The 16,099-nt window shown below is 44.3% G+C and overlaps 1 protein-coding gene and 1 long non-coding RNA gene across 7 annotated transcripts in view; one reads left to right on the top strand and one right to left on the bottom strand.

The window, feature by feature from the left end:
• The window catches only part of FYN (FYN proto-oncogene, Src family tyrosine kinase), a 197,433-nt gene that overhangs the window by 121,105 nt on the left and 60,229 nt on the right, over positions 1-16,099 (top strand). The window lies entirely within an intron of this gene.
• Positions 3,882-16,099, bottom strand: part of LOC142493509 (uncharacterized) — a 184,842-nt gene continuing 172,624 nt past the window's right edge. The window contains exon 3 of the long non-coding RNA XR_012801126.1: positions 3,882-4,103. This is a non-coding gene — a long non-coding RNA (uncharacterized LOC142493509). The remainder of the gene's footprint in view (positions 4,104-16,099) is intronic.

Raw genomic sequence — 16,099 nt, 5'->3', positions numbered from 1 at the left:
AGCCTATCGGTAAAGGAGACGCTACGGTTACAGTAACGGTCCCTTCATTCACTGGCTCTGTGACATGACCCTGGCAGCAGCCTTTCTTATTTCCTCAGAGGGTCGGACAGGGTGAAGCGGTTGATCTCCTGATGCGAGGGTCAGCGCCGAGTAAAGCGATTGCTGCTTTATCTATATCTTTAATCGTAGGCAATGCCGCAGTTCTCCTGGTGTCCATCTCTCTGAAAGAAGTATACAATTGTATGTACAGCAAAAGTTTGGCATGCGGTCCAGGGAGGAGATGCTTCGTATTCGGTACGTAGTTTATCTTTTGAACGCTGGCTTTTTTGGGCCGGGTGAAATGGAGCATTATATTTGTGGAACTGGGTGTCTTTCGGTAGGTAAACTCGTGCTATTCTGTTGCAGTCGGACCACTGGTTCAAGTAAGTATTAAGAAAAAACATTATTATTGGAGGGATTACTGCGCGGAATGAAGCTGCCGTTTTATTGCTAGAGTGAGCTGCTGTGGCAATGTACGAATGGGCATGTCCGCCTCTTCTATCATCACCAACGGGGATCTCTCAGTGGGCATTCCATGGGGCTTTTCCATGATGTCGGGCAGTGATTTACTTCTGAGAGGCAGATAGGCGATGCCACAGAAGAATAAATGGTGCATGTCAACCCGTGTAGGCCATGGATAGTATTACCACCAGATCAAATACAGCTTTTAATACTGTAGATTGGTGGATTTAAAAGCCTGATAAATATAGTAACATCTCCAAGCCACACATTTCCTCCGTTGGTAGTTTTCTGAAACAGCGAGAGGAAGAGCAACTTAATGGAACAGTCCCCCACAAAATATATATATATATATTATATATATATAAACCAAGTTATAATATAAACTATAGTTCTTGTATGTATGTATGTATGTATGTATATCTTTTTATAGTGCCATTTATGTACATAGCGCTTCACAGCAGTAATACACGTGACACACTAATATAACACATAGTGGAAGAGTGCCCTAATGATGTACCAGGTACGCTGTGAGCACTTGCTCACTTTTTAGAGACAGATCAGGCTGACTTCTCTGACGGAACGGAAGTGGGGCTCCCTCAATTGTAGTTTCAAGCCCTGGCACTGTAAAGGTTAGGGCCATTCAAGGCTCCTTGGGGCTTATCACTTCTTAGTAAATATGGGCCAACATGCCCTTTGTAACGGGGGCTTAGATTTGCTTCAGTTATGTAACTAGACGAGGGTATTACCGGTGCGATATCTGTACTTGCTTTTATTCTCCTTATGCAGGGGTGTACTGGTTTCCCCTCTGTACCTCCACTGCAGGGCGCAATCACGGGGTGTGCTGTGTAGGGAGCGTCCGGAAGTTCTGCGGCTGCCCGATAGCACAGGGCACCGCCATGTTGTAACTGGCATTGCGCAATACTCATGTGCGACCGGAGGCACGGCGAGAGTTCGCGCATGCGCAGTGTAAGCGCGCGAACGGCTGGCCAATAACCAGGAGGCTCTGAAGTAAAACTACAATTCCCATGAGCCTCAGCAGAGCCACATGATGTCAGGGAGCGAATAGGAGTGTCGGATTGGCTGGCAGGAGGAAAGGGAAGCGTGGGGGAAGAGACCACGCTAGCAGAGGGTGACGGAGGAGCAAGGGGAGAGGTTGTGTGTGTGCAGGGGGTCAGTGACCCACCTGCGTAGGCCAGATTTCCCCTCAGGCCCCAGTGCAGACCCTGAGTCACCACCAGCTTGTGGTGCTGCAGGGAACAGCCCTAGAGAGAGACATCCTATCCCCTTACTGTATTAGCAGACATGGACACGGTGTTCTTCCTGCGCTGCTGCGTGTTCAGTGGTTTGGGCTCAAGCTGCTGGACATTACCAAACTCGTGAGAGACTACGCTGGATCGGCGGATCCTTTTCGAAGTCTGTTACCGGCTGCTGGAGTGGCCGGAAGGTATTTAATAAGTGCACCAACACCGGTACCTTCAGGCGCTGATCCTGCCTTGGGGGAGGGTTCTTTGGGGACACTGGGTTGAGTGACCAAGGGACTGAGTCTATACATTGGACACGGTGCGGGGTACACGCGGTGGTGGGAAGTGACATTACTCAATGTGGAGAGTGGCCAGGCCACTGGTGTATAATTACTGAGTATCAGCTATTCATGTACTGTGATTATATGTGTTTTATTCCTAATAGGTGTAAGCTAAGGTTTTGCAATTACTTATTAGTAAAAAGGTTACAACGTTGAGGCTTGTTATCATTATTCTTACCTAGGGGAATCTTACTTATTGGGGATCCTGGGTAAGTGGAGGCGCTGCCAAGAACATATTGTTACCCCAGGCTCCCAATTAGCGGAAGCCCAGATCTCGCTGAGCCAGCAGGTACATACAGCACTAGTAGTCTCTCTATATCAGCAGGAAAGAGGGCTACACTTACATATTTTGATAAGTCGTTAAAAAAAGAGCCATTCATTGTTAATAATTCATTTAAAAGATTAAATATAAAATTGTATATCTACTGCAATTCTTCGAGTATCAAACACCTTGGGAATTGAGAGCGGTGTAATTTGTTCTATGTGGCGATTCAGCCATTCCATGTCGCCTTAAGGTGTATGCGAAGTCTCCAAATTCAATTTATTCTCCTCCTCTGTATACAAATTAAGGACATGTGTGCATGAATCCACAGTTTGTTTCTGCTGACATTATCCTCTCATCTAGTGACACCTTTTTTTTACACACTGGTATTAATAAAACATTTACAAACATCTCAGTGCCCCGAGTAATGTGAAATGTGCCCATGCCCTGCACAGCACCGGAGCACTGCCGCTGTGCTCTGCTTGTTTATATTCTGTCCGATTGTTCAGGCTGTAGTCATGCGAAGGTCATAGTCTGCATGTGTAACCAATAAACAGCATCTGCTCTCAGGGCTGAACTCCAAATGTGCAGAAATATGCGCTCGCTGAACTGATACTGCGAGCGTGTTGGCAAAGTTTAGAAATGGTCAGAGTGAAACCTTAAAAGGTCTATTGCATTTTGTTTTCTCCAGAGCCTTACCCATGTGCTCGATGTAAAGCGTGTAATCTTATGGTTAAAACTAAAACCTTCACTAATTCTACAAAATCAATGACATACAAAATCAAGAACTTCATTAACTGTCAAACTATGGGAGTAATCTATTTAATCACATGTAAGTGTGAAAAATGTATGTGGGGAAGACAAAAAGGCACCTCAAAACGAGAATTTTGGAACACATTGGAGACATTCGAAACACTCGAGATAAACCGGTGGCCAAACATGTGAATGAAGTACACAAAGTATACAAAAATACTTCAATTTATTGGAATTGAACATGTGGCACCAGGCCCAAGGGGAGGAGACTGGAATAAACGTCTCCTACAGAGAGTCCAGATGGTTTGAATGAAGGCTTTATTTATTCAGCATACTTATAAATATTGGAAAATCATATATCAATAATAAAATTGTTATATACAAATATAAAGCAAACATAGATATTATACTATTAGTAAATATCCCATATATAGAAAAATATTAATATTTATTTATTTTTACCATAAGGGATATAGACAGTTTACACTTATAATAACTAAGCTAGCTAATAAATATACTTATTTTGTTATTATGTTATTTGATTTATACTCACCTTAGAATTATCTATATCACTTTATTCACAAATTAATTAGAATGAAAGAGTTTGCTAACAAATAAAATATAATTTTTGTTATAATTATAATACTTACCTGACTAACATAAATATATGAATCACAAACACAAGTATCATCTTATTCACAATTCTAGATAGTATTTAAATATATTAATCTAGTCTGGTTCGCATTGACCATTAGGGGCGAATCAAGTTAGATAGCATCACTCCTACACCCTCTTACACACAACATTCCTACATTATCAATTTATCACTTTTCATTTTTATAAATTTTTTTATTATTATTTTTTATTAGCCATATAAATTCCGAAATTGAATGCAAAATAGAATATCATTTCTGGACACTCCCATGTGTACAATATTCTTTATCCCTAGTCTTCCATTTAGCCTCCTATGCATTAAAGCACCTCTCCACATAAGGACATAGCGATCTGAAAAGGGGGGGGGGGAGAGGAGGAAAACGATTAAAAACAGAATCTTACTACATACTTATAAACTACCCCATTAATAAACATCAAATAATGAATCCCTAAGAGAATTAAACATATCTTTAGTTTAGTTCTTTCTAAAAACCTGTCCCAATTGGAGAACAGAGTGATATACCCCCAGCCATAGAGTGTATATAAGCCAGGCAATTAGATCGGTAAGTTAGACACCTCCTATCTGAAGAAGCATGTCAAACACGCGAAACGCGTCATACGTCGAGTCCGACGTCACAGGGGCGACATCTCAGCTCAAGGAACACGGCCAGTATACTGGTGCTACGACACCATACTCTCCACACTTTTGGGAAACTGTATACCGTGCCTACGATACAGAAAGCCCTATAATAGCATGCAACTGCGGTCCGCTGTGACCTTTGATTATAGATTCTAAACTGGGTTACAATTATACTATATCTGTAGGTCCGCCGTGACCTTTAAGTGTAATCAACTTGGTTATTGGGCACTCTAGGTCTGCTGAGACCATAAGTGTTTTGTGTTATACTGCCCCATGAATACATCTAGTGGGGTTTATTTTGGCCAGACACTTATAAATACACTGTATGACTGTGTTACTTACCATTCTTTTGGCTTGATTTGGTCTCTATGAGACATCAGGATATCAATTATTAGATCACATATGGATATACCTTATTATAAGGATACTGTGTACATAGTTTGAATTGTGTCTATGCTAAATGGCCTTTGAATGCATCTATGGATATTGATCCTATATTGATCCTGAGGCTATTAGCCATTTGGATGCTAAATTAGCCACATATATAGACCAAGGAGGGACTAGAATATCCCTTATGTTACACACATATGTACTTCTCCATTATGTGATCTCAATATAAATCAACTAGATGTGCATAAAACTGTGTGTTACCCAAAGCAAATATTCACAGTGTACTGAGCCGTTATATACTTTATTTATACACACCTTTTGAAATTATTCTGAGCTGTCAGAGTGGCCTTAAAAAATAAACAGACACACATATTAATGTGTTTTACAGTCTGAAATAAATATAGAGTCTCCAACCACTCAACCCCGTGTGAGAGGACCTTTTAAGCCTTTATCACTGTATATAATTCACAGAGTCGCAATTTAGATTTTTGATGTAATAAAACTTTTTTTATTTTTTTTGGTTTTAATTGTCTGTACCGATTTAAGAGCCTTAATGGCAAAAAAAAAAGCACATTTGTTTTGCTAGGACAATTTAGTTCCATATTAGAAAATATAATAGAGAGTGCAATAAGAGGAATCTTTTTTATCCTCTCTTGGATAATTTTTGTGTTTTCTCCAGAGCTCCAACTGTCTAAGGCCGAGATTATTGTGGGCGCGGCAGTGCGCGCTGCGCGGACAACAGACCGCTTCTCTATGAGCCTGCCCACGCTGCAGATTCTTGAAAAGACAAATGGTTTTGACTTTTCGCCCGACGGCTGCGTCACATGAGCGGCTCAGCCAATAAGGGCGAACCAGCCTCGTGATGCCGCCGCCACGCCTCCTCATCGCCTCAGACCTCAGTGCCGGGATCGCTCGAGCGATAGGCCTACTATGATCTCAGCCTAACAAGAATGGCAGCAAGCACATTAGCAAACAAAATGTTTTTAGTTATTACAAGCCGTTCTGGACTCTGGACTCTATTAATTTTTGGCGAGTGCCTTTGCTCACCTTTTCTCTTTATGGTTGATGAGTGTGATCCATTTTTATTATGGTTTTTCATTTAGACACAGAAATACACACTATGGGGCCTATGCAGAAACCTGCAGGAATTGCTGCTTGAAACGGTGGCCCTCTCTGGCAGCAAAAGGAGTTGAAGCGCCTGCCCACTTTACCCCTATTCGACTTTACATATCAGGAGATGTGTGTCTGTTCTGTTTTTATTGTATTTGATGACACAAAATAATGGATACGTCATCGTTTCCTGGGACAATCAAATGTTCTCCACGGGATTTGTTCCTATTTGCCTATTTCATGATTACCGAGACAAAATGAGAAAAGTATGCAGCTTCAAAATAAATAAATAAATACCTATTTATTTATTTGTTTCTAAACATTGTTGAAGTGTTACATTTAGCCCTTTGCAGTCATAGCGGTTTGCAACAGGTTGCGAGAGATTTATCCAAACTATCACACTTACAACTAACAGACAGAACAGTCTTAAGATCGGCTGTAGTCAGATAGTCAGTCTTATAATATTCATTCTGCATTGTAATATTTGGGGGGGAAAATTGCACCTCTTCACTAGCAAGCTGGCTCCAGAAGTTGGGCCCAACCTCTACATTCAATTACCGATGCGGGGACCCGAGCTCCCCTTTACTGCTGGGCTCTTCCATGACCGCTGTCCGCTCTGTCCCAGCAAGGTAGACTTCAACACCTCTCATTCTCCCCCCACTTTAGTTACCTGTGGCCCAGGTCTAACAATCTGTTCTGGGCTCTGGAAGAGCTGTCAGCGGGCGTGCGTATACTGGACTGATATACTGTTGTACAGTATACTCAGCGGTGGATTTCAAAATCTGCCGCCCCTAGGTACTTAAATGGTAACGCGAAGTCATGACGTCATTTGACGACGCAACGTCACGTAGCCATGTAGTAGTTTTTCTCAGCGCGTTTGCCCCCAAATAATTTTTTTTTTTTTTTAGTTTGCCCGAACCACGGTACCCTAATTTCTGGTGAACACCAGGTTCCCCAAATTTTTTTTTTAATTATTGTAGTTTCTAAAAAAGAAAGAAAAAGAAATGGCAGCGGGGTATCACCAATACCAATTTCTATTGGCCACAGGAGCCCTGAGACCACAGCCATATTTTGTCCATTAAGAAAGTGTTCTTGACTGGTGGACAGACCTATTCAACGATCTGGAACTGAGTGATCCCCACAAGTCAGGATCAGCTCCAGCGACCCCTCGGTTCAAGTACGCTTTTAAAAGAAAAATTTAGAAACCACAAGCGGGTTGCTGCTTAAAACTCTCTCTTTTTTTTTTTTTACTAAATTGCCTCTGTATTATTTCAGTCTAGTTTGACAGCCAAGATAATTGCATGTGCCACACATTTTTACTTATTATCCTGATTATTCACATTTGAAACAGTCTGAAAGAAGAATTAATATTAACTAAACATCACTCTGAGTGATGCAGTGCAAATTGCTTTACCATTAGTAAGTAGTCTATAAGAATTGAATACGTTGGAGGAATAATCCCCTATTTTTTAATGGGCGCTCCATGTTCCTCTCTGTACATTAACCCCTTGGTAACCATGTGGGCCTGCTTAGAGCACGTATGACTTAGGGCGAGGGCTCCAGAGATGGCCTAGTGATCTACTTAGCACTGAAAACAAGGGTAATCAGATAAATACCACTGTGTATGCAAGCACACGATAAGATAAAGTGATCCCTACCCAAAGATCTCTAAATTCCTGTTAAAGATAGATATATGAGTAGGAACGTATTTATTTAGTGGATAATGCAGTATACCAAACACATAGCGAAAGGAAAATAAAATCTCTAAATAACCCTCAGTGCATCATCGCCCACTTTACAAGACAAGACATACTGTACAGATGTGGGGCCCATTATTCTATATTAATATTATTATTTGATTTTTATGGAGCAAACAGTAAACGAGAGGAGTAAGGAGAGCATTGGATAGGTCTCCTTGACTAGTGTCTTTAAGGACCTTTTAAATGTATGTTTCTTAGGGGAGAGTCTGATTGTGCGTGGTAGAGAATTCCAGGGTTGGGGTGGAGAATAATAATAATTATTGTTTGTTCTTGTATAGCGCTGCTAGTTTTACATAGCGCTTTACAGAGAAATTTTGCAGGCACAGGTCCCTTCTCCGTGGAGCTTAGAATCTATAACTTTGGTGCCTGAGGCACAGGGAGATAAAGTGACTTGCCCAAGGTCACAAGGAGCTGACACCAGGAATTGAACCAGGCTCCCCTGCTTGCTCCCCAGGCTCCCCTGCAAACTCAGTGCTAGTCAGTGCTTGTCAGTGTCTTTACTCACTGAGCCGCTCAAGTATTGGAGTAGGGAGTGAGAGGAGGTAACAAGGGAAGGTGGAGAGACTTAGATCAAGAGCAGAACAGACTGCGTGTAGGAGAGTACTTGGAAATTAGATGAGAGATATAGAGGAGCAATGTTAGGTACGTAGGTAGGCGAGCACACGTGTCTTGAATTTTACTCTTTAGGGTATGTGTAACCAGTGTAGGAACTTGTATAATGGTGCCGCAGAGGAGGAGCGGTCTGGAGAGGAGACAGGCGGCTGAGGGGGAGACCACCTAGAAGCAGATCCAGTTGGGATATAATTAGCCCCTGGGTAAGAATATTGGTGAATTGTTCCATGAGGAAGGGTAATATTTGAGCAGTATTGTGGAGGTGGAAACGACATGAATTGGAGATGTACTGAATGAGAGGGAGGAATACAGAATGACTAGTCATCTAGCTTGGTGTATCAGGATTATGGTAGAATCCTCTTTTGCATGTGAGATGCGGAGTCAGGAGGGAAAATAAGTTCCGTTTTTTACATGTTAAGTCTAAGGTAGTGATTGGATATCCATAAGTAGGTAGTAGAAAGACAGTGACACAGGACTGGAGAGGAGAGGTAGATTTGGGTATCCTCAGCAGAGAGGTGGTAGTGAAACCACTTGACTGTATTCGTTTACCAAGGCAAGAAGTATAAATGGAGAAGAGTAGAAGCCCTAAGAGTCCTGGGGTACACTAACTGCGCGATGTGCGAGGGAGTGAGGAGGAGGGTGTGCCAGCAACGGAAACACTACAAGTACGGTCAGATAGGTACGATGTAAACCAGAAGAGGGCAGTGCCCTGGCGGCCAATAAAATGGAGATTGTGCAGAAAGCAGCAGTATCAAAAGCAGCACAAAGGTCCAAAAGAAAAGGTAGGAAGAACTGCCCTTGTGATGTGTCCTGGAAGCCGATCACTAGTGACTTTTGTTCGGGCAATCTCGGTGGAGTGATTAGGAGGTGATTCTGAACGTGCAAGCGATAACGTGTGTTACTGCTATCACAACTTTTAACATGAAAAAAAGATGCAAGGTAGTGGAGTTAGAGATTTGGATGTTGTTTGTAGCACACATATGTAATATGTAATATTAAACTACAAGCATACACTACTTTTGTGCATCATAAATGTGTCAAAATTGTCTGCCAAGCTTTTATTGGCATAAGCCATGGGTGCTCAACTCCAGTCCTCAAGACCCCCAAACAGGTCAGGTTTTAAGGATGTCCCAGCTTTAGCACAGGTGGCTCAATCAGTGGCTCAGTCGAAGATTGATCGAACCACCTGTGCTGAAGCAGGGATATCCTCAAAACCTGACCTCTTGGGGGAGGGGGAATCTTGAGGACTGGAGTTGAATACCACTGGCGTAAACAACAAATGCAAGTAGATGCTGCATTTAACACCAACAAAAATTATAACTGGCACAACCATAATAATTAAAGATAATACTCACTTACAAGTGAGATAATACAGATGATCACTGCAGGGTGCGGAAAGGGAACATTACAAGTCTAGCCAGTTTCAAAGCTTTCACTAGCGAAACGCGTAGGTTTATTGGCGGCAGTACCCAGCAGAAGAGTGTTGTGACGTCATCCAAAGCGGCAGACGCTGTGCACTGTGCAAGAAGACGCGAGTGGCACACACGCGGTCGTGCAAACGCTGGAGGTTGCCTGCTTGGCGGTCCTGATCGGGGTCTTTTCAAACAGTCCCTGCATCAGGATACTTGGCCGCAGCAGTGCCTCCCACATCTATTCGAGGAACTACCCTTGTGATGTTCCCTTTCTGCGCCCTGCACTGATCACCTGTATTTTCTCACATGTAAGGGATCTGCGATTATTCTTTTTTGTAAATGTTATAGTGGTCAGTGGTTGTGCTTGTCTGTTTTTTTGCCTAGATGCTATATTTCTTATGGCATCAATATGTATTAACGTAGTCACCCTGTTTTGACATTTCATCATTTAACAATTTATGTCATTGATGAACTGTGCATTTGATTATAATTGTAAGAAAAGAGGATAATGCTAAGCGACGGGAGGGGGAACAAATATATCTTCATAATCCATGCACTTTTATTTGGGCTTCATTAACACATGTGATATATTTCTGTATATATCATGTAACATGACACCCCTCATACATGTACTAAGAAAATGTGTACCTAATGTAAGAATGTGAATAATAAAATACCAACATATGCCCCTAATAATTTCAGGTAAGTAAATACATTTGTAGCGCAATGCCCTATTTAATTTAACACACAGCGGCTCGCTAGTAATCAGGTGTGAGGCTCCTCAGGAATATACACAGACCTATAGCGTTGATCAATAATACTCGCCAGTTTCCTCTTCTTTATTTTATACTACTGCACAGCTCAGCCCATGCAGCTGTTGAATGGGGCCTCTTGTTGAAGCCTAGTGCAGCTTTATAGTGAAATATTAAAAAGTTCCTAATTGGATCCTAAAAATATGTGGGCAGAGAGACAAGCAGACCACATTGTTTTACTCTCATTGATTTACTGTGATACTTACTGCTCCTGTATATGGCCCAGTCACAAGGTCACTTGTACAAGACTGATCCCTCTCTGTCTGAGAACGTCTGTATTATGGAATAAGAGAGAACTATTATGAGCAGCTATTCAGTAGATGTACCAGGACTTGGACAATGGCTTCCTTTCAAGCATGTGGGGATCACGCGGTCTCTTCCTACCATTTCACAAATTTCATGTCTTTAATATTTTACGTTGGAATTCATGAAATGGTAATAAGAAACGAGAAAGACCTGCACTGTACACTTTCAGCCCCCATAAGGCGTCACAGAGTTAGTGTGCGCTAGAAGAGTGTAGCCATATTTAAATGGGCCGAATAACATTTTTATTTTTGCTGCGTTTCTATCTTAAAAGAGAAACGCCGTACTATATGGATCTATGTCTTTACAATGCGGTGCTTTGCCATTATCCACCGTGCCGCCCATTCACTTGAATATCCACAAGGTGTCTTCTTATGGCATATTACTGCGTAGTTAATTTGGGACATAGGCCCGGGATCATCAAAGTGCAATGCGATGTACTGCACCCGATCTGAAGGTTACTGCCATTCACGTCAAAAGCAGTCACCGCCAAATCGGAAGCGAAACCCCAATTTGAGCTTTGATGAATCCTGGCCATAGAGCCATATTTACGAGGTAGTCTTCCGCCATAAGATACCTTCCTTTGCTTGAAGACGGCTTACAGTCCATTCAAGTCAATGATCTGTAAGGTGCCGTACGGTGTCTTATGGCAGAAGTATGCTTGGTAAATATGAGCATAAGTCGCTTGTTATGCGTATAACTGTGTATAATTATAACTATAACATTCATAGTACATATATTTAAGGTTTTGTTGTCTTGAGAAGCTGTTGCTTAGTTGGTAGCACTGTAGATGTTGCAGATACATCAACATTTGTGTGTTACCAATGTTTGTCTGTATTACAAAATTGTTGTGACTAAGGGGCCTATGCACTAAAGGTTCATTAAAAAATCACCGGACCATTTAAATCTCCGTTTTTATGAGTGTTGCTATCACAGTTTTCAGAAAGCCTTCATTACCTGTCATAGCAAAATTCATTAAAAAACGGGCGATTTGCCGGTGATCTGATGACCGACCTTCTGAAAAGGCCTAACCCAGCGAGTTGTATCTGCTGCAGAGAGAGCTGCTCTGAGAGCCGTCTCTCCCTGTGCAAATCTCGCCCGAAATGTATGTGTATAAATTTTAATTTTGTTAATAGTTTAGATGAGCAGGGGGTCTCCTGAGCTGAACCGCATTGGTTTCAGACTCGGGGACCGCCTACTTTACGAGATACAGGCCCCGTTATGAGGTGCCGGTATCCCCTATGCATTTTATTCCCATGGTCACGTGATGCAGACATTTAAATGCATAGGAGATACCAGCACCCCATAACGGGGCCTGTATCTCGGGAAGAAGGGGGTCCCTGAGGCTATCCGCTATGGTAATGAAGTTTACTGTAAATGCAATTTTATTGCATAGGATTCATGCCAGGGGTCTCTGGTGCTAATATTAATGGATATCAGCTCCAGAGATTCCCAGCATCAATCCTATGCAGGAAAAATGCATTTTTTTTTTCTAAGTCCCATCTCGCCGCTTCTCAGCAGGTTTCCAACACCGTCACGCCAACTTTTTCTTGCATGAAGATTTTGTGATAAAATCACCATTTAGGGAATAAAATGCATATGTACCCCATAAAGGGCCTGTATCTCGTGAAGTAGAGGGTCCCCAAGGCTGAAACCAATGTGGTTCAGCCCAGGAGACCCCCTGCTCATCTAAACTATTAACAAAATTACAATTTATACACATAAATTTCGGGCGATATTTGCACAGGGAGAGACGGCTCTCAGAGCAGCTCTCCCTGCAGCAGATACAACTCGCCGGGTTAGGCCTTTTCAGAGGGTCGGTCATCAGATCACCGGCTAATCGCCCATCTTGTGAATTTAGTTATGACAGGTAATTGAGGCTTTCTGAATACCGTGATAGCAACGCTCATAAAAACGGTGATTTAAATTGCCCAGCGATTTTTTTCATGAACCTTTAGTGCAGGCCTGCACAACATACGGCCCGCGGGCCGCATGCGGCCCGCCTGGCCTCTCTGTGCGGCCCGCGATAAGATTTTAAAAAAATGGCGGCGATTCCCCGCGGTCCCGGGGGTGATGTGAGGTGCATTGAGGTGAGGTGCATTGAGGTGAGGTGCAGGGGAGGTGAGGTACAGGGGAGGTGAGGTGCAGGAAGGGTGATGTGAGGTGCAGGGGGTGAGGTGCAGGGGTGATTGGAGGTGCAGGGGGGGGGTGATTGGAGGTGCAGGGGGGGGTGATTGGAGGTGCAAGGGGGGGAGGTGATTGGAGGTGCAGGCGGGGAGAGTGATGTGAGGTGCAGGGGGGGAGAGTGATGTGAGGTGCAGGGGGGGAGAGTGATGTGAGGTGCAGGGGGGGAGAATGATGTGAGGTGCAGGGGGGGAGAATGATGTGAGGTGCAGGGGGGGGGAGAATGATGTGAGGTGCAGGGGGGGGGAGAATGATGTGAGGTGCAAGGGGGGGGAGAATGGTGTGAGGTGCAGGGGGGGGGAGAATGATGTGAGGTGCAGGGGGGGGGGAGAATGATGTGAGGTGCAGGGGAGGGGGGAGAATGATGTGAGGTGCAGGGGGGGGGAGAATGATGTGAGGTGCAGGGGGTGAGAAGGATGTGAGGTGCAGGGGGGAGAAGGATGTGAGGTGCAGGGGGGAGAACGATGTGAGGTGCAGGGGGGAGAAGGATGTGAGGTGCAGGGGGAGAAGGATGTGAGGTGCAGGGGGGGAGAAGGATGTGAGGTGCAGGGGGGGAGAAGGATGTGAGGTGCAGGGGGGAGAAGGATGTGAGGTGCAGGGGGGAGAAGGATGTGAGGTGCAGGGGGGGTGGGATGTGTGTGGTGTGCAGGGGGGTATTGTGTGTTTGATGTGGAGAGGGAGTATTATGTGTGTGGGTGAGGGGGAGAGATGGGGGTATGAGAGATAGATGGGGAGTATCGCAAAGGTTGATAGTGAGGGGTTCTGGGGGAGATATGAGGATGATGATGAGAGGTGCTGGAGGAGAGATGATGATGATGATGATGATTTTACCCGTGCGGCCCAAATTTTTTTTCCTTGGAGCAGTTCGGCCCTTCTCGCTTTACGAGTTGTGCAGGCCTGCTTTAGTGTATGCAGTAAGCGTTCATAAGCCACTTATCAAGCATTTATCGGCCAAAATACCTACTGCTATTGAGTATGCGGTGATAAGTGGGTGATAAAAGACTGAATCGCCCCCAAAAATGTGCTCATAAAAAAAATCACAGAGCCGCGGTGATAAGCCACTTATCGCCGCTTTCCGGCATGTTCATAAACTCGTGCAATTCTAGTAGCAGTGATTAGGCTATGAACGCCTATCGCCACTCTAGAATGGTGATTTTATCACAAAATCCTCACGGCAGAAAAAGTTGGCGTGACGGTGTTGGAAACCTGCAGAGAAGCGTAAGATTGATGCCGGGAATCTCTGGAGCTGATATCCATTAATATTAGTACCAGAGACTCCTGGCATGAATCCTGTGCAATAAAAATGCATTTACTGTAAACTTCATTACCATAGTGGATAGCGTCAGGGACCCCCTACTTCCCGAGATACAGGCCCCGTTATGGGTGCCGGTATCTCCTATGCATTTAAATGTCCACGTCTGTGTATGTATAGGAGATACCGGCAGCCCATAAAGGGGCCTGTATCGCGTGAAGTAGAGGGTCCCCGAGGCTGAAACCAATGCGGTTCAGCTCAGGAGACCCCCTGCTCATCTAAACTATTAACAAAATTACAATTTATACACATACATTTTGGGCGATATTTGCACAGGGAGAGACTGCTCTCAGAGCAGCTCTCTCTGCAGCAGATACAACTCGCCGGGTAAGGGCTGTTATATACAGGATGCAGCCGTGCGGCCGCGAGTTCGCATACCTGCACGTGCCGCATGCTTTTCCTGTATATAGTGCCGGGAGCTGCAGGTAAGTGTATATGTGTGTGTATGTGTGTATATATGTTGTGTGAGTGAAATTAAGTCTTAAGTAAGATTTTTTTAAATTAAAAAAAAAGTTTAATAATTTTTTTTTATTTGTGCAATTATTTACCCCCCCCCCCCACACACACATCCGTATAAACACACATCCACGCATACATGCATACATACATACACACATACACACTAATACATACATTTGAGCGCAGGCAGCGGCGCGAAAAGATGAATTTCTTCATCTTCGCCGCTGTCTGTCGGCTCCCCTCTCCCTGCCGTGCGCGCGCGCGGCCCTCGTATAGAAAGGCTGACTAACGTCAGCCAACTAAAAATCTGCGCGCGCGCACAGCACTATAGAACGTGCCTAAGGCCGCGGGCATGGTGCCTCGGGCCGCTCTGAGCCGTGCTCCTGCTCAGTCTCGCCTGCTCAAGCTGGTGCTTTTTTGCGTCCTGTCAGGCGAGGCAACGAGTGCGCTTTGTGGGCGTGGCAGAGGCGGAACAGAGGCGTGGCGGGAGGCGGGACTAGTCCCTCATTCCCATTGGCTGTTTGCGGTCACGTGACCGTCCCTCCGCTCCTGTAAGCGCGAAAACTTAAATTAATATGTCGGCTGCAATTCAGCACGCCTCCGCACGAGCCTGCTAAAGCCACACACATACCAGATGCAGGAGGTAAGTGTGCTGACTCAGCGCCGCTCAGCACGGTATTTTTTACTATGTCCAAGGCCTAAGGCTTTTTCAGAGGGTCGTTCATCAGATCACCGGCTAATCGCCTGTTTTATGAATTTTGCTATGACCGGTAATCAAGGCTTTCTGAATACTGTGATAGCGACGCTCATAAAAACGGCGATTTAAATGGTCCGGCGATTTGTTTTTATGAGCCTTTAGTGCATAGGCCCCTTAGTGTCTTTCTTATTGCTCATGTACAACCAAATACAGATGCAGTAAGACTTACTTTCCTCAGCGCCGTGAACGAAAAAACTAAAGTCTGCGGCGCTGGGGACAGTGTCAGCCGCGATCTCGCTGCGGGGGGCTGGAATGGGACCCGTCGCAGCGTTAATACTTCCAGACCACGACCGGGTCACCTGACGGTAACGATAACGGTAAGGTTGGCTACAACTATCACAGCACTCAAGCTAGAGAATAACATGCTGGATACAGCCCTGCAATGCCGAGTTGTACAGAACATTCTCTTGCCTCATCCCACGTTCAGCATGGCAAGGTGCCTCCAGCCGACAGATTTAACTTATTTGGCTGCCTTTCTCTTGGCAGTCAGGAAATTATTAGGACTGCAGTGGTGTGTGAATGGAAAACAAAAAACCCACAGTTTACACGAGTCCTTTTCTCCTAATTGTGATAGAGAGCGTTTCCCTGCCAACCTG

The sequence above is a fragment of the Ascaphus truei genome, chromosome 4 (genome assembly GCF_040206685.1).
Source record: "Ascaphus truei isolate aAscTru1 chromosome 4, aAscTru1.hap1, whole genome shotgun sequence".
NCBI classification, from domain to species: domain Eukaryota; kingdom Metazoa; phylum Chordata; class Amphibia; order Anura; family Ascaphidae; genus Ascaphus; species Ascaphus truei.
The sequence above is the reverse complement of the archived record's forward strand: the minus strand, read 5'-3'. Positions and strand labels throughout refer to the sequence as shown.